The sequence below is a fragment of the Lutra lutra genome, chromosome 9, assembly GCF_902655055.1.
Source record: "Lutra lutra chromosome 9, mLutLut1.2, whole genome shotgun sequence".
Lineage (NCBI taxonomy): Eukaryota > Metazoa > Chordata > Mammalia > Carnivora > Mustelidae > Lutra > Lutra lutra.
In genome coordinates, this window is record NC_062286.1 from 120,360,324 (window position 1) to 120,379,286 (window position 18,963).

At 48.8% G+C, this 18,963-nt stretch overlaps 1 protein-coding gene across 1 annotated transcript in view; it reads right to left on the reverse strand.

Annotated features, from left to right (window-relative positions):
- The window catches only part of GSS (glutathione synthetase), a 29,717-nt gene extending 27,748 nt beyond the window's left edge, over positions 1-1,969 (reverse strand). Inside the window, exon 1 of the mRNA XM_047744101.1 lies at positions 1,874-1,969. The gene's annotated coding sequence lies outside the window, so the exon portion shown is untranslated. The remainder of the gene's footprint in view (positions 1-1,873) is intronic.
- Between the last annotated feature and the right edge of the window lie 16,994 nt (positions 1,970-18,963).

Below are 18,963 nucleotides of genomic sequence, written 5' to 3' on the forward strand. Positions count from 1 at the left end.
TGGGAACTTCTTTTTTGGCTTTACCTACTTTACAGGTGGAAAACTTGTCAGGAGATCACACGGCAGGCTGGTGGCAGAGCTGGGACAAGAACCTATGATTCTGGCATTAGAGCAACAGAACCCTCCATTAGCCCCCATCTCTTCACAACTCTGGGATTCCAACATCTCTGCTTGCCATTGGGTTCTTGTTTACTTGGTAAACACTGAACAGCGTCTAATGCCAGGCCCTAGACTAGGTACTGAGGACACAGAGAGATAAGACATAGATAACCACTAAGGGGGCGCCTGGGTGGCTCAGTGGGTTAAGCCTCTGCCTTTGGCTCAGGTCATGATCCCAGTGTCCTGGGATCAAGCCCCGCATCGGGCATCGGGCATCGGGCTCTCTGCTTGATGGGGAGTGCTCGGCGGGAAGCCTGCTTCCCGTCACCCTCTCTCTCTGCCTGCCTCTCTGCCTGCTTGTGATCTCTGTCTGACAAATAAATAAATAAATAAATAATCTTAAAAGATAACCACCAAGTAAAGTACTGATTGGGCCCTTTGTTTTTCTCATTCTACAGTCTCAACCTTGGGGCTTTATTTGTTTTGCTGAGGACACTCTAATCTATTCCTTCACACTGGTGATTTCCTGACCTCCAAACTGTCATGACCTACTGCTGACTGGGAGACTCTGCAGAACCAGAATAGAATTTGTTGTTGTCTCCCCACATATCTGCTCCTCCTCTGATGAATCCTACTCAAACCTATACATACTTCTCTCCCAAATCGCAGTCTCCCCAAATTCTGTAGTTTCTATTAAATATAGAATGCTTTGAATTCCTTGATTTCTCTCCACCTCCGAGGTCAGGAGCCTCGTTCCGTCTACCATCATCTCTTCCCTGGACACTAAATAGACTCAGACTGAGGTTAATTTCACTGACCAGGATACACCTGCGTCTCTCCTGCTCCCAGGCTAGGCATGTGCTGCAGGCTTCTCTTTTTGGAACACTCCCCACCACTCTTGACTATCCTTCATGACTCAGTGTCAGAAGCTGTCCCTGCTTTCCACCCAGGGCTTCTACAAACCACTAGTTTCCCCTGTACCATAGGAATAGTTGTGTGTCTTAATCACTTCTCTACGTGCCCGCCTACTACTGTATTCAGTGAATGTGAAATGAATGAATGATGAATGAATGACAGACTGTGACCAGATCAACAAAAGTCTTAAAACGCCCACGGGAAAATTCAGTCGGACTTTATCCCGAGGGCGAGGCCAGTGCCCGCGTGAGGCCTGGGGCAACTTCACCCGTCTGCTGCCCAGGCTTGCCCCAACTTCACGGGCCCGTTCGCTCCCACACCAGACAAAGTTTGGTTCTAATCGCTCCCAGGTCCCTCCATTTTTTTTTTTTTTTTTTTTTTAAACTCCGTCTCTGGGGGCGCCTGGGTGGCTCAGTGGGTTAAGCCGCTGCCTTCGGCTCGGGTCATGATCCCAGGGTCCTGGGATCGAGCCCCGCATCGGGTTCTCTGCTCGGCAGGAAGCCTGCTTCCTCCTCTCTCTCTGCCTGCCTCTCTGCCTGCTTGTGATCTCTCTCTGTCAAATAAATAAATAAAATCTTTAAAAAAATAAAAAATAAAAAATAAACTCCGTCTCTGGCTCACCAGTACCCTGTCTCCGACACCGGCCCGATCGGGAGTAAGAAGATCTGGGAAATCTGGGATCAACACGCACCAGCCCAACCCCCTCAATGGACACCAGTTTCCCCTTCCCCACGACGAGTTTGAGTTGCAACATCTCTCTGCCTTCAGGGTTCCAATCATTGGCCAGAGCCCTCCCTCACATCTATCCTCCCTAGGAAACGTGGCCCTTGCCGGCCGCCGTTGCCGCTCCCCAACCTACTAGTTCGCCGTCGTGCCTGCCGCGGTACTCAAGCCCCTCGCGTAGTCACCCTTGGTCCAGGGGGCGGGGCCTCAGTGCGACCTAACGCGCATGCGCAGATCGCTCCAGTAAGGGGCGGGTGGGGAAGGATAAAGAGCAGGGTTGGGGAGGAGACCGGTGCCTGTGGAGCTGGACGGCGGCCGGGAAGGGTCAGTCCGTGTGAGGGCAGCCTTGGCTTTAGGGGTTCATCGTCTGGAGCCAGACGGACAGGACCTTGGGAAGGAGGGCCGGAATCACGCTGTGTCGGCCCGGAGTTAAGGGTTTGCAGAGCTTGTAGGGCGTCAGAGCTGGTGAAGTCCATTGTAAGATGGGGAGACTGATACCCAGAATGGGGCAGTCACTACCTCGGGGACGCACTGTGGGGGTAGCTGTGATAAGGGCGTTCCAGAGAGGGGCAGAGACCGGCGCAGGGTAACTTAGAACGTTCTAGTCTGAGCCAGTGTTGGAAGCCAGGCTTCTGCTTTCCACGCAGCTGAGTCCCAGAAAAGACCACCTGATTTCTCGAACCTCAGGAAAACTGCCGGAGAAGCGGTAGAGACCAAAAAAAGCATTTTCATTTTTCCAGCAACTAAAAAAAATATTTTAAGTATTCTCTATACCAAACGTGGGGCCTCTGGCTCTACTAAATGAGCCATCCAGGTGCCCCTTTTCCAGCAATTTTTAAGTTGGGAATGTTTGAGGGTGACGCAGTGTTTCTCAAAATGTCTAAGATCATTTGTGTCAGTATCTAGGGCAATTTTTTTTTGAGAATGCAGATTCTTGATTCCTTATTTCCACCTTAGCTCTTGGCAGCCCTCCAGTTCTTTTAACTGTTCCTTCTTTCTGGGTTATGACAGGATCTTCTCCATGTGAAGCACCTCATATGAATTTTAATTAAAGTAACCTGAATTTGTCAGTCTAGGCTCGGGGAAGTTAACCATGACTAAGAGAGTCATGCTTTCACAACTTTCACATCTGATGAAGAAGGTAGAATGGTAAACAGTGCTTTTCTGGGGAATCAGGGAAGGCTTTGGGGGGTTTAAGGGGTAGGTAGGACTGTGTAAGCAGTCAAAGAAGTAAGTGTGGAGGTAAGAGTCAGGAAGGGGGACCGTGTTCCAAGTAGTAAGAACAGAAATAGCAAAGGCAAATAATTCTTAGCGTGGCTACTCTTTTTAGAGACCTTGAGGAGTTTGGTACAGATACTGAGGAGGGCCTGGGGGTTGAGCAGGCTTAGGAGCTCAGCCTTGGAGAGGGAGTCTTGGATTCCACATTAAAGAGGTTGGCATATGTCCAGTGAGTGATGGGGAGCTGTCTAAGGGTTTTGAGCCGGGGAAAGATAGGGTCTATCTTATGTGTTAGCTGCTATCTTATGTGTTAGGTGCTGGCTACAGCGTGGCAAATGGTTTGGAAGCCCAGAGAGCATGCTCAGAGGGCATTAAGGTGTGAGACAGTGGCAGAAGAGGTGGAGAGGAGGGGACAGATTAAAGAAATGTTCAGGAGGGAAAACTACAAATGATCATAAATCAGTGGCCTAACCCAGGGGCCAGGATGTTTCCAACCCCTTAAATATAGCTTGTACATTCTCTGTCTACAGGACAGATGGAGTCCTCCATCTTTTTGGTGGGAGGGGAACAATAGGTAGTCTGGTTATGGGCACAACAGTGTTTCCGTGATGTCCTTCCTTTGTCTGCTTGTGTGCCTGGGGGACAGTCTGAAGCAGTGGTTACTGTAATAGGCCCCAAGTGGCAGAAGAAGTCTATGTTAACCAGGAACCAAGGAGACTATTTCTAGTGGAGCATGAAATTAAAAGTCAAAAAATCATGACCCAGGGTTCCCTGTACAGGTTCCCCACCTCCAGGATGGGTGCCAAATGACGAGTATCAGGTGTCTATTGGTGAGACTTGGGGAAGATCCCAGACCTTAACAGCCATTTGGTTGAGTCCCCTCACAGTGTGGCAGGTAAGGTGTCTTTCTTCCCATTTTGTAGATGTCACAGCTGAGCCTCAAAAGTTCTGTGACTTGTTCAAGGGGACTCAGTTTGTGGTGCCGCTGGGAGTGAGGGGCTCTTGGCCAAGGGTCTTTCAAGCGAGGCTTTGTCTTTCCTGCTCCCTCTGCCTTAATGCTTTGCCCCTAAATCTTGGCATAACTTGTTCCTTCTTGTCATTCACATGTTTCCTCCTCAGATGCCATCCTCTCCCCTTCAGTATCACATTCTATGTATTTTCTTCATAGCACTTATTAGTATGTGAAATTATTAGTTTTGTCTGTTTCCATCTTGTGAGTTCCATGGGAACAGGCACAGTGTCTGTCTTGTCTACCACTTTACCACCAACACCTGGGATGATAATCTGCCCGAGTAGATGTTCAATAACATTTGCTCAATGATAGAAATCAGCTGGGGAGAGGAATGCAGGGGAAATCAACATTTGGTGAAAGCTTAGGATGTTTCAGGTACTTTTCATAAACTACTTCATTTAATCCCCTCACAGCCTTTTAAGGTAGGTACTGTGTCTCCTTTGGGTAGGTAAGAAACCTTGCCAAATGAGGTCAAGTCAGTGGTTTGTTACTTTTGAGGTGATAGACTCCTTTGAATCTCCATTAGACACAAGCTTTTTGCAAACCATATGGAGGAATTCACAGACCTTCCTGGGCCCACTTGGGGGTCCCAGGTCAAGGGACCCAGGGTTAGGGAACTTGCCCAAGGTTTCTCTGGCCTCACGCCTTTGCTAGTTCCCCACTCCATGGCAAGGATAGATTCCACTGAGTGGACTACAGGGAGTCTGCTGAAGATTCTGGAGCAGAGGGAGATTATGATGCAGTGAGCCTCTGATGTGTCAGACCCGGGTTCAAATCCTGACTCCGAGACTGGCCATGTGACTATGGGCAAGGCTTCTCACCTCTCTGAATCCTACTGCCCTCACGTTGAAAATGGAATCTGGTTTCTTCCCCCCTAACTATAACGAATCTTTATTCATCTGTGTCAGGTGCTTGGTTAACAGCTTTACAGTAGTTGTCTCTCTTTTTACCACACCCCTGTGACATCAGTACTGTTATCTCCATTTTATAGCTGAGGATTTGCAGGCTTGCAGAAGTGTGCTGACTTGCCAGAGATCACCCCGCTTCCCACTGTCGGCCACTGTGCTCCCACATGGGCATCTGGGGAGGTACCGTGAGCTCAGGCTTCCCAAAGTTGCCTTTAAGTCTCTGCTCTTGGGGTTTGTGGGAACATTTGAATCTAAATTAGGTGAAAGAGGACCAGGAGGGCTACCTCGCAGTGCGCACGGAGGCTAGTCCCTTTGATTTGTATGTGTCTCCCCCACCCCTGGTGCAGGCCTCTCGCCAAGCCTTTACTGGGCCTCTTGATTGGGACAGCTCTGTCATCCCGGGGTCTGCAAGTGCCCGTGGTCTGCATCTGTGCACGTGGCTGCTGTCTCTTTTTTAGCAGTGACCTCACCTGCCTGGTATTGTTGTTCATGAGGCTGTCTCCCCACCTGGCTGGGGGCCATCGCCTGGCCATTGAGTGGAATTCCTCTGTCTTCTAGGCTCCTAGCACAGGCCTGGCCCAGCAGTGCTGCTCAGGAAATGCCTGTGGAATCACAGTGAGGGCTCTCCCATGTGTTGGGGATTTACTGTGTGCCAGGCCTGTCCCAGACACTTTATATGTGTTATCTCATTTACACCCCCACCATAATCCTGGGAGGGAGAAGTTACTGAGAAGAAATAGAGACTCAGCTGGGCTTTGTGTTAGGCCCACTTGTGATGATTGATGGCACCAGGGCTGACTCCAGGCCTGTACTCTCATCGTGCATAAGGAATTCTTGAAACTCTGGGCTGATAAAGGGAAGACACACTCCTCCGCCCCCAGTACCCTCAGAGACGTTTTACTAACAAACTTCTAGTCCAGCTCTCATTTCATCTACAAGGAGGGACGCCTGGCTGGCTCGGTTGGTACAGCACGTACCTTTTGATTTCAGGGTTGTGAGTTCAAGCCCCACATTGGGTGTAGAGATTTTTTTTTTTTAAGGTTTTATTCATTTATTTGAGAGAGAGAGCATGCGCAGTGGGAGAAGCAGACTCCGCCTTGAGCAGGGAGCCCTACAATGACGATGCAGGGCCTCACCCCAGGACCCTGAGATCTTAACCTGAAGCCAGATGCTTAACCAACTGAGCCACCCAGGCACCCTGGGAATAGAAGTTACTTTAAAAACATAAAATAATCCATGAAGAAACAAGCCCAGAAAGGAAAGATGACTTATAGCCCCTCTTTTCCATTTACTTCTTATCCATTTACTTTTGGGCAGGATGGGATCTGATTTTACCCACCACTGTAATACCCAGGTAGACCCATGCCTGGTCCAGGTTGATGCTCAGTAAATACTTACAAATTTTATTTATTATGAAAACATCAGGAAGGGTATAAAGATTAGTATAACGAACACCCATATTCCCACCACCCAGTTTGCAAAATAAAAGATTGCTAATACAGCTGAAGACCTCATGTGCCCCTGCGCAATTGCACTTTCCCAGGGATAAAGAGTCTCCTAAATTCGGTATTTATTATTTCTACGTAATTTTTTATTGAGGTATAATTCATGGGCTATAAAATCTAACCTTTTTAAATTTTTTTTTTTAAGATTTTATTTATTTGACAGACAGAGATCACAAGTAGGCAGAGAGGCAGGCAGAGAGAGAGAGAGGAGGAAGCAGGCTTCCTGCTGAGCAGAGAGCCCGATGCGGGGCTCGATCCCAGGACACTGGGACCATGACCCGAGCCGAAGGCAGAGGCTTTAACCCCCTGAGCCACCCAGGCGCCCCAAATCTAACCTTTTTAAAGTGTACAGTTAAGTGGTTTTTAATATAATCACAAGATGGCGCAACCAGTACCACTGTCTAATTCCAGAACTTTTCCATCATCCCGAAAGAAACCTACATTGGGCACTCTCCCAATCTCCTCTCCAGCCCCTGGCAGTCACTAATTTTGCTTCATGTTTCTATGGATTTGCCTATTCTGGACATTTTTAATATAAATGGACTCCTGTATGTGGCCTTTTGTGTCTGGCTTCTGTCACTTAAGCCTTATGTTTTCAAGGTTTATCCATGTGCCAGTATTTCATTCCTTTCATGCCTGCACAGTATTCCGTTGTGTGGAGACATTGCATTATGTTCCTCTGTCAGTGGACGTTTGGGTTGTTTCTACTTTTTGTTATTATAAATAATGCTGCTGTGGACCTCTGTATACGAGTTTTTGTGTGGATGTATTTAATTCTCTCAGGAATAAACCTCAGCGTGGACTTGCTGGCTCACAGGGTAATTCTGCGTTTAACTTTTGGAGGCGCTGCCAGACTGGTTTCCGAAGGGGCTGCACTATTTTACATTCCCACCAGCAATGTCTGAGACTTCCAATTTTTACATCCTTACCTCTTGTTCTTATCTGCCTGTTTGATTACACCATCCCAGTGGGTGTGAAACAGCATCATGTTGTGGTTTCAACTTGTGTTTGCCTAATGACTGATGAGTTGAGCAGTGCTTCTCGGCTATTTGTATGTTTTCTTTGTCTATTCCCGTCTTTGTTTTTTTAATATTTTTATTTATTTATTTGACATAGATATCACAAGTAGGCAGAGAGGCAAGCAGAGAGAGGAAGGGAAGCAGGCTCCCTGCTGAGAAGAGAGCCTGACGCGGGGCTCGATCCTGGGACCCCGACATCATGACCTGAGCCGAGGCAGAGGCTTTAACCCACTGAGCCACCCAGGCGCCCCCTATTCCTGTCTTTTACCTTTTTTTTTTTTTTTAACTTAAAAAATGTATCCTAGGGGCCCCTGGGTGGCTCAGTGGGTTAAAACTTCTGCCTTTGGCTCAGGTCATGATCCCAGGGTCCTGGGATCAAGCCCCACGTCAGGATCTCTGCTCAGCGGGGAGCCTGCTTCCTCCTCTCTCTCTGCCTGCCTCTCTGCCTACTTGTGATCTCTGTCTCTGTCAAATAAATAAATGAAATCTTTAAAAAATGTATCCTAGCTAAGTGTACATAAAATTTGCCATTTTAACCATTTAAGGGCACATGTCGGTGGCATTAAGTATGTTCACATTGGGGGTGCCTGGGTGGCTCAGTGGGTTGAGCCGCTGCCTTCGGCTCAGGTCATGATCCCAGGTCCTGGGTTCGAGCCCCACATCGGGCTTTCTGCTCAGCGGGGAGCCTGCTTCCTCCTCTCTCTCTGCCTGCCTCTCTGCTTACTTGTGATTTCTCTCTGTCAAATAAATAAATAAAATCTTTAAAAAAAAAAAAGAAAAAAAAGTATGTTCACATTGTTGTAGAAGTATCACCGCCATCTGTCTCTGGAACTATTTTAGCTTTCCCACTGAAACTGTATCCCTTAAACAATAATTCCCCATTCTCCACTTCCAGCCAGCCCTTGGCAACCACCATTCTACTCCCAGACTACTCTTTGACTCCGTTTCTCTTTCAATTCATGAAAGAGAGGGTCCACTTTAAAATTAGATTGTCTTTTTATTGTTGAGTTGTAAGAAATCTTTATATATTCTGGACATTAGACCCTTATCAGGTACATGATTTGAAGTTGTTTCTCCCATTCTATGGGTCATCTTTTCAATTTCTTGATAGTGTTCTTTGAAGAATAAACATTTTTACTTTTGAGGAAGTCTGAATCATCTGTTTTTTCTTTGGTTGCTTGTGGTCTGGGTGTCACATCTAAGAAACTATCACCTAATGCAAAACCATGATTTATACCTATGTCTTCTTAGAGTTTTATAGTTTTCACTCTTACATGTAGGTCTTTGATTCATTTTTAGTTAATTTTTGTATATGGTGTGATGTAGGTCCTTCCTATGCATTCTTTTTTTTTTTTTTAAGATTTTATTTATTTATTTGACAGACAGAGATCACAAGTAGGCAGAGAGGCAGGCAGAGAGAAGCGGGGGGAAGCAGGCTGCCGCCAAGCAGAGAGCCCGATGCGAGGCTCGATCCCAACACCCTGGAATCACGATCTGAGCGGAAGGCAGAGGCTTTAACCCACTGAGCCACCCAGGTGCCCCCTTCCTATGCATTCTTAATCCTCTTACTAGGTGTGTGTTTCTAAATACTTGATGCTATTTTTCCTGTTTTTTGGACTTTAACTAGTAACATTGTATATGCTTTTTTAAAAGATTTTATTCATTTGACAGAGAGAGACAAAGGAAGAGAGGGAACACAGGCAGTGGGGGGGCAAGCAGGGGGAATGGGAGAGGGAGAAGCAGGCTCCCCGATGAGCAGGGAGCCCAATGCGGGGCTGGATCCCAGGACCCCGGGATCATGACCTGAGCCAAAGGCTGACTGAGCCATTGTATATATTCTTGTGCAGCTTGTTTTCTCATTCAACCTTAGGTTGGGAGTGTCATCCATGTTGATAAGGGTAACTAGCTCATTCATTTTCATTGCTCTATAGGTTCACGGCATAAAAGCCACATCTCATTACCTTCTCTCCTGTAAATGGTCTGTTGGGTTGTCTCTAGTATTTTATGATTACAAATGATAAACTAATATGTGCCTCCGTGTGCAGTGTGTTGAAGGTCACAAGCATATTCAGGTTTCCTAGATAATACAAAATATCTCTTTTACATGGTTTTATAAATTTGCACGTCTGCCAGCAGTAGATTAGAAATCCTGGATTGTTGGATTAGAATTACATCCTCACTAAGGCTCAGTATTGTCAGGCTTTTTTGTTTTTACCAGCCTAGTGGGTGTGGCGTGATACTTCATCGGAGATTCCCAGATTAATAGCAAAGTGTATTTTTCAGTAAATAGTTACATGGTTGCATGGGCAGGTGTGTGAAAGCAGAATGGATGCAGGTCTTTGAGGAATGACCCTTGTGACTCTAGCTTGTGGCTAGAATGGTGGCAGGATTCTGGGTCTACACTGTGCGGGCTGTTCATGGGAAGACTCTGGAGCTAGGAAGTGTTGGGTGAGACTGAAAACTCTGTATATGGGGAAAGGTGTTTGTCACCTTGACACCAGGTATAGGACCCTCTCTCCAGGAGGAGGCTATAGTCTTCCAGCTCCCCAAACTTTCCCCAAGAAGGGAAGGAGCTGGAGAGAGAGAAGCCAGGAGGGAGTTATGTCAGAATGAGAATGGGGTCCCACAGTCTTGGGAATGACCCTTTTTTGAGAACCTTCTCATTGTCTTTATATTGGTGGTATGTATCTTTCCTGTTTATTCTACTGAGTTTGGGGGTGATGATAAGGATAGTAAAAAGAAGAGTAATGATTGTATATTATATCCTTATTATGCGTGAGGCCTTGTGCTTTTTTTAAGTGAGTATTGTCTCATTTAATTCCAGTGGAGTAGGTGCTGTTATTATTTCTACTTCACAGATGATGACAAACAAGGCATCAAAGAGACAGTAACTGAGGGCTTTCACTCCAGCTGTCTCGCTGCAGAACTTGTAAGCACTATCCTGTATTGTTAGCCAGGCTCAGCTAAACCCAGGAGAACAAATCAAGGAGAGGCTTGCCCAGGCTTGGATGGGTAAGAGACACAGTCATGGTGTGAAGGCGGAAGCCAGGGCAGAGTGAGACGCCCCTGGAGAAGATGGCTCTTGAGAGGCTGGTGCCCCCACCCAGTGGACACAGTCCCTCTGGCAGGCCCCTCTTCTGTACCAAGTTCTATACTGACTGCTGGGGCTGCAAAGTGGGATCTGCCCATCTCCAGGTCTCAAGAAGTCCCTAGACAGATGAACAAGAATTTGGAGGATGGGGGTGGCCTGACCCCTCTAGGACATGGGTGATAAGACAAGCACTTCAGACTGAGGGCAGTCCAGATATCTTACAATAGGTGAACTTTTTTTTTTTTTTAAGATTTTATTTATTTATTTGACACAGAGAGAGAGATCACAAGTGGGCAGAGAAGCAGGCAGAGATAGAGAGGGAAGCAGGCTCCCCATTGAGCAGAGAGCCCAATGCGGGGATCGATCCCAGGACCCTGAGATCATGACCTGAGCCAAAGGCAGAGGCTTAACCCACTGAGCCACCCAGGCGCCCCACAACAGGTGAAAGTTTAAACAAACTATGGTACATCCATAATACAGACTACTGTGGGTAACAAAAAGGAACAAATTATTAATGTCAGCAACAACTTGGATTAGTCTCCAGGGAATTTTGCTGAGTGAAAAAAGTCAATCTTAAAAAGTTAGGTACTTTATGATTTCATTTTTATAACTTTTTAAAAAAGATTTTTATTTATTTGAGAGAAAAAGCACAAGCAAGTGGAGCAGCAGGCAGAAGGGGAGAGAGAAGCAGACTCCCCACTGAGCAGGGAGCCCGATGCAGGACTCGATCCCAGGACCCTGGGATCATGACCTGAGCTGAAGGCAGAAGCCCAGCTGACTGAGCCACCCAGGCGCCCCCATTTTTATAACATTTTTGAATTGGTGATTTTATTTTATTATATATTTAAATAAATTTTATATATATTTTATTATGTATAAAAATATATAATATTTTAAATAATAAAATATTTTAATATATAATATATAATAAATATTTATATATAATATATATAAATATTTATGTTTAATATATATTTTATTATATATTTAAAATAAATATTATATATTTATTTATTTTAAAGGCTTTATTTATTTATTTGACAGAGATCACAAGTAGACAGAGAAGCAGGCAGAGGGAGAGGGAGAAGCAGGCTCCCCACTGAGCAGAGAGTCCGATGCGGGGCTCGATCCTAGGACTCTGAGATCATGACCTGAGCTGAAGGTAGAGGCTTTAACCCACTGAGCCACCCAGGCGCCCCAGATTTGGTGATTTTAGAATTGGAGAACGGATTGGCTCTTGCCAGGGTTAAGGAGGACAGTGTAGTTATAAAAGGATAATACCTTTTTGTTGTTGGAATTTTTCAAAATATTGACTGTAGTGGTGGGTTCGTGAAACTACACAGGTGATAAAATTGTATATGACTGAATGCATGCACGTGCGCACACACACACAAACAGGTATACGTAAAACTGGGAAAACTTGAATAAGCTTGGGGGATTGTATCAGTATCAGTACAGGCGATTGCTCTATTATTTCTTATAATTGCTTGTGAGTATGTAATTTAAGTCCCAAAGCATCGGCAGGACCGTAGAGATGTTTGTAACGACAGCATTTTCAACGCATATTAAAAATTCCAGAGGCTGCCCTTATGTTAGCCAAGTCCAGCTCCACGGAGAGATGGGCAGTACACTCTGGAGATGTGAAGGAGTGCGCGGGGATCCTAAACACCTCAGGAGACCCAGGATCGACCCACTGGGTTGGTTTCTGAGTTTAACTCTCTCTGCCCTTCACCTCCTGAGCTGACCCACCACGATTATAAGGGCAAGGGTAAAGCCGTGCCCACCCCTATCTCCCCCTCCCCTCTCCCCCTCCCCCTCTAATTGGTCTTTTGAGAAGGACAGATGTTCTTTCTTCATTTTCCACTCCACCAGGTGGGGCTTAGTGCCCCTCCCCTGGGATGCCCTGTGCCAATTGTTAGTAACTGTCTGTGCCTCCTCCATGCCTGTCTCCTCTACTAGACAGACTCCTGACTCTTATTTTTGTTTGTTTGTTTATTTGACCGAGATCACAAGTAGGCAGAGAGAGAGAGAGAGACAGAGGGAGAGAGGGGGAAGCAGGCTCCCTGCCAAGCAGAGAGCCCCATGTAGGCCGGATCTTGGACCCTAAGATCATGACCCAAGCTGAAAGCCGAGGCTTAACGCACTGAGCCACCCAGGCGCCCAACTCCCGCTCTGAGAGGCAAGACCAGAACCAGTCCCAGTCTTGGGCAGGGCAGGGTGGGGGGTTGCGGGGGAGCATCAGAGAATGTTAGTTGTACTCAACTAAATGGGAAGCTGACCCTGGCTGAGATAAGCTTGTTCTGATCCTGAGATCCTAGTGGGGGCCTGGGCTGTGGCACAGGAATTTGGGGGTGGCATGGCTATGGTCTTATGAGATCCTGGGACTTTGTTTCCACATGGTGGTCCCTCTAGGATATCTCTCCGAGAATGCTGGCTGCCCTGGGCCCTGCTTCAGATTCCATTCCCAGAGTGGCAGACCCAAGGCTTACCACCCCAGCATACCCATAGTCACAGAGTTCCCATGTTCACATTGGTTTGTCCTCTTAAGCATGGGGTAAGCACTTCGGTTTGTTGATTTCTCTCAGCAACATTAAAGGCAGGTAGTCTTCCTCTATCCATTTTGCAGAGAAGGAACCCAAGCTCAGAGAGGTTAAGTAACTTGCTAAGGGTCACTTAGCTCATGAATGGCAGAGCAAGGACTTGAGGCAGGCCTGATGTGTGCCAGTCTAGCCCCTGCAGGTGCAGAGCTGAGAAAGCATTCCTGCTCTTATGGAGCTAATGATAAAGTCACCAGACATCTAGATGTGCTCAGCTATGCCAGTCACAGGCCAAGCTCGTCATGTACATTCTGTTGTCGGCTCTGCATAACAACCACATAAAATAAGATTATGCCCATTTTATGATGGAAATTGAAGCTCCAAGAGGAAACGCAGGTAGACACATAGCAAGTAGAAGCAGACCTGGACAGCTGGATTCCAGAGCCGCTGTATCAGACCCTCTTGTGCCGTCTCTTCCACAGACCTATTTTTGGCTTTTTCCCTCCTCCATTCACTGGCTCTCCCAGACCCCCACCCCCCACCCCACTATCATTTCTGCCCTCCCTTCACCCGAACCCTCCTGTCTAGCCTGTGTCCATAGACCCCACACCTTTCAGTCATAGTCTAAGCATAGTTTGGACCCTGGGTTTGGGCCCCAGTATCTATCCTAGGGGGATATCCTGCACTCTGGCCCTTCCTGTTCTACCCAGCTGCCTGGCCACAGAAGTCCTGGAGGGACTGCCCAGTCCCCTTCCTCACCTGTGGTGGCCAGGAGATGAGCGGCCCGTGTGGTGCAGAGGGTAGGGCGGCGGGAGGCCCGCACCTGGCTGGGAGGCCCACACACCCCACAGGGGATGGGGGCGGCACTGGGCGGTTCTGGAAGCTGATATGAGCAGCAACAGCTGCTGGCATTATCTGGCATCTAAGAATAGCCTGGGTTGAAGAGTTGGGGGCTGGGGCCAGGGAAGAGGGCAGGGGCCTTTTTCCACCGCCCCTTCCACCTCTCCTGCTCCTTGGCCTAGAAACTGGGAAGCCTCCCTCTGGTCTACTTTTTGTTCTGGGATGGTTTGCATGGATACGTCTTGCCTGCTATTGGGCTGGGGAAATGAGGGTGTCCAGAGACTCAGACCCAGGGCTGAGGGCAACAAGCCTGCACCCTGAGGACCAGCCCTGACCCAGGCCCTCCCCACTGCAGAGAATAGGAGCTTTGCTTTTTCAAGGATCCTGTTGGAAGTGACCCTTATTCATGTAGCAAATCCTTAAGAAATAGGCAATATATACTCATTCAGAACTCAAAGGTATAAAAGGGTAAACAAGGAAAAAAAATCAGTCTCTCCTTGCCTGAGCCCTCAGCCACTTCTTTCCTTCTCCAGAGGCAACCGCACTTGCCAGCAAAGGTGGTCCCTCCATAGGAAGGCCCGAAAATATATGACTCTCCTCTTCCCAATTTTTGACGTGAGTGATAGCACATCCCATCCATTCTTCTCCTCACTTTTTTCCACTTAATTGTATGTCTTGGAAATAACTAATTCATTGAGTCTTTGCTCAGTGGCATGCACTGTTCTAAGCACTTCAGATGTTCAGGCTCAAAGAATCCTGTGTGGCAGGTGCTTTTTTTAAAAACAAATTCCCGTTGTTACAAGTTTGAATAGTTTCCCAAGACTTCCTAGCTGGTAACTAGCTGAGCCAGGATTCAATCCCAGGCAGCCTGACTTTAAGTAAAGTGTTCTTCTTACTACCCAATATTGCCTCACACCCTTGAATCCTGTCACTACATAGCACGCCTCACTCTTCCTAAAGGCCAAGGTAAGAAATGGACATTGCACACCTGCCGTGGCCCATTTTGGGCTGGGAGACAGCAGTGAATAAAAAAGACGAGGTCTCTGCCCTTCTGGAACAGGCAGCCATGCTCACGAGTGTCCGTCCCCCAGAGCAGGAAGAGGGAAACACACCTGTCATGCACACCCACATCCCCACGTACAGGTCCGCTGTTTGCACACACTCTTCTCCCTTACCCACAGGTCCTTTACTCACACAGCCTCTGAGCGGCAGGTGGAACGTGGAGGTCCAGACAGAGGTAGCTACTCACAAGAGATCACGACGTGGCCCTCGTGAGTCTCACTCATCCCCTGCCCCCTGGGATCCATTTCAGCAAGGCTGATGGGGGGAGTGCCTGTAATCCAGGCCCTAGCGCTTGTTTGAAGTTGGGAACAATTGAAGGGCAAAGGAGCTATAGATAGCCCCACAGCTGCTGTCACCTGTTGCAGCCTGGGCACTGGGCCCCAGCATTGTCTACATGGGGGCACTCTACCAGTGAGGGCCCAGAGTGGGTGGGAGGTTGGCCCAGTCAGGCTCAGTTCTAGAGAGACTGAGTCAGAGGCCAAGACAAAGAAATAAGAGTCTCAGAAGACAGAGAAAGACAGGGTGATACAGAAGGACCAAGACCCTTGAGAGCTACAAGAGACTCCCACCAAATGCTGACAACACTGAGACTGATGGGGAGTGTGGACAGAGACGGAGAACTATCCAGACAGTGAGGGCCTAAGGCAATGATTGAACTCAGGGATGTGGCAGATCAGAGCCCCAGACCACTTCAGTCCAGACAGGGCTTTCTGTCCATCCCTTTATCTCTAGGAGCCTACTCATGTACACTCGTCTCTGCAACAGCTGTACCCCAGATTCTTTGAGGGCAGTCTGAGGTTCTCTTGGGAGTGATCTGGGAGGCTCCTGGGGTCTCTGAAAGGGAGAGTTTGGGCTGCTGGGTCTAGTCCTAGCTCTCATTCACTATGTGACCTTGGACAAGGATCTGTCTCTTCCTCTGTGCCTCAGTTTCCCTAGCTGTTCAATGTGAGAGTTGGTTTGCGTGATCACTAAAGTGTCCTTTCATCCTCTGATGTCTGTTAGGACATTTCCCTCACGTGTCTTACCTACCTCCCTCTTGGTGCAGCTGAAGCCACAGTCCCCTCCTTTGTTTGCCCTTTGTGAGGATGGGGGACAGCTGGTCCCCCTCCACCTCCCCCCCCCAGTAACCTTTTAGCCCTAAATCCACGCTGAGGCATCTCTCCTCCGGATAAACAGCCCTGATGCCTTTTGGCAGCCCTCATCCTATTTTCTGCTCAAGCATCAGAGCCGGGGCCCACTCGGGCCCTCCGCAGCTGCCCAGGGCCCCAGGAAGGGGACAAGCCTTGGACGAGCAGGGGCACCCCAGGCCCCTCTCTAGGGCCTCACCACTTCGCGTTTGGACCATTATGGCAGCCGCCTCCTAAGTCAGTCTTCCTGCCACCGGTGTCGCCCCTTCAGTCCATCCTCCGCACCAGCTGCCACAGGGATCTTGTGGACACATAAATCTGACCACGCTGTCAGATGTCCTTGCTCAGAGCTCTTTGATGAGAAACACAAAATACAAATGCCTTGATGGCTTCCCAGCTCCTGCAGGAGAAAGCGCCAAACCCTGATCTGGGTTCTGAAGCCCTTCACAGTCTAGTCCCATCTGCTCCGTCCGGTAGGCCCTCCCTGTGGGGCTGCCCTGGCCTTGGAGTCTGGGTTCCTGTTCTGCATCCCCTCTCCCCTGCCTTCGGTGACCTCCTCTCACCGGGATGGCCAGGGCCTCCTTACTGCTTCCAGTCCATTCTCCAGACGGTGGCAGGGGCGGTCAGCGCTCAGCCTCCAACCACTTCCTCTCCCGTCCAGACACTTTCCGTTGTACTTGCTGGAAGGTTCAGAGTCCCTTCCAAGTCCTAGAGGACTCTCGGCGACCCAGCCCCTGACTACCTGTGTCACCTCACCTTATAAAACCCTCCCCCATCCCTGCTCCAGGGACCCTAGCGTGGTGTCAGGGCCTCAAATGCACCAAGTCGTTTTCCACCTCACGGCTTTTGTAGTAACTGTTCCTTCTGCTCAGAATATTCCTCCTCTGGCTCTTTCCAGTCCTCAGGTCTCACCTTGAATGTCCCCTCTTCAGAGACCCTCCCTGACCAACCTGAATCGCGTACCCCCCAACTCTCGCACCGAGTTACTGTGGGCCCTACATAGCATGTGTCAGGATCCTTAATTCCCTTGGAAACCATTACTTGCTTATCGCTGGCTGCTCTGTGAGGGAAGGGGGCCTTGTTGTCATGGCCCTCTCCTTGCCCGACTGGGTGTCAGACTTGCCCTTGTCCTTTAGACTCCTCCATTCTGACACCTCCTCTGGGTGTGTTTTCTTTCCTGGACAATGAAGATTGTGTTCCCGTCCTAGACATAGTGAAGCTGCCAGACACATGTCGTATTGGCTGAAGTAGCATTTTAACCCAGTCTTTTGATATCTTTATCAAAGAAGGACTTCTAGGCACTGAGGTATGTTGGTGACAGATGCATTTCTGACGGGGATGGGTCCCAAATCACATCCTCTCGGTCTCCGTATCTGCCCTCGCTTTTCCTAACAGTCCGCACCCCCAGTGGCTAGAAGAACAGAAGCCAGAGAGGCCCGAGGTCCGATGTCCCTTTTGGGCTTTGCCCCATCAGCTCATCGCTCATGGAAATCTTCCCCAAACAGCCCCGGCTCAGTAGCTACCTCCAGTTCTGGCTGCTACTGAGCTGTGAGCTCCAGGACTCTTGGCAACTGCTCTTTGAGACCTTTGATAGAAACTAGGGACAGGGACGCCTGGGCGGCTCAGTTGGTTGGACGACTGCCTTCGGTTCAGGTCACGATCCTGGAGTCCCGGGATCAAGTCCCACATCGGGCTCCCAGCTCCACGGGGAGTCTGCTTCTCCCTCTGACCTTCTCCTCACTCATGCTCTCTCTCACTGCCTCTCTCTCAATAAATAAAATCTTTAAAAAAAAAAAAAGAAACTGGGGACAACTGGACCCCCGATGTCCAGCTTGGCCCCAGCTCCCCTATATCCCAAGACTGTGTATCCCTATCTTTGGCCACTTTGCTCTCTACCCTGGCTCTTGCCCTTCCTTTACAACTCTGTTCCTAGCCAGGCCCAAGGTTCCCTGGCTCTGCTGTAGGATTGTAGGTAGGGGACTTCCAGCATTGTCGCCTTGAAGGCAGCAATAGGCCCTCAGCCTAGGGAAATCGGAGCCACCTAGGTCTGGGGGCCTAGGAGCACTGAGGTTGGAGTACCTCCTTGACAGTCCTTCCTAGCACTATCAGCACCTTAATGAAGTCCCTTGAGAACTGTGGTTCTCAGAGTGATTTCTAGGGAGAGTCCCTACAGCTCAGGTGGCTGGACATACTGAACGCCAGGCCGTGGGTGCCCCAGCGGCCCCCATGCAGTCCTCACCATGACTGCTTTCTCCTTTGCTGGCTTCTGCAGGGGCGGGGGGGCACGGATAGAGCACTAACCGTGGGAGTGGGGTGTCTGTGGTGAGGGGTGGGTAGAGCACTAACCTTGGGGGTGGGGTCCGAGAGTCTGGGCCAGGCTCCCTCTGTCCCCATCAGGGCCTCCGTGGCTTCAGCTCAGCTGAGGGTCTAGACGGGATGATTTCCCTCTCAGCCTTGATGCTCGTGATTTCTCATGCCCTGCCGTCTTTAATTGGAGGGGGGAGAAAAAGCGGAGGTGAGGGGGATATAAAAGATATAGGAAAGTACTGAGATCAATTAACAAAGCATTGTACGCATTTTGTCGTATTTGCCTCCAGTCTTCTGCCCCTGGATTCTAGCACTTCAGTGTTCTAGTGACCCCAGTTTTAACACTCCAGGATTGTAAACCAAGGTGCACACATGTCTTGGCTCGGTACTCCTAATCTTGAGAAGCAAAGGCAGGAAGAAGGACTTTGGACTGTCTACACTAGCTACTCCGTGGGTGGGTTAGTTGGGATGAGAGGGTGATTATGAAGAGATGAAGCTTCCGGCGGTTCTAGAATCCTAGGGTCCTAAAGTCGGAGCAGCTGAGGTTACCCAGTCCAAAGCTGCAAGCCCTATGCCCCCTGTGCATGGTTCCTCACTGCT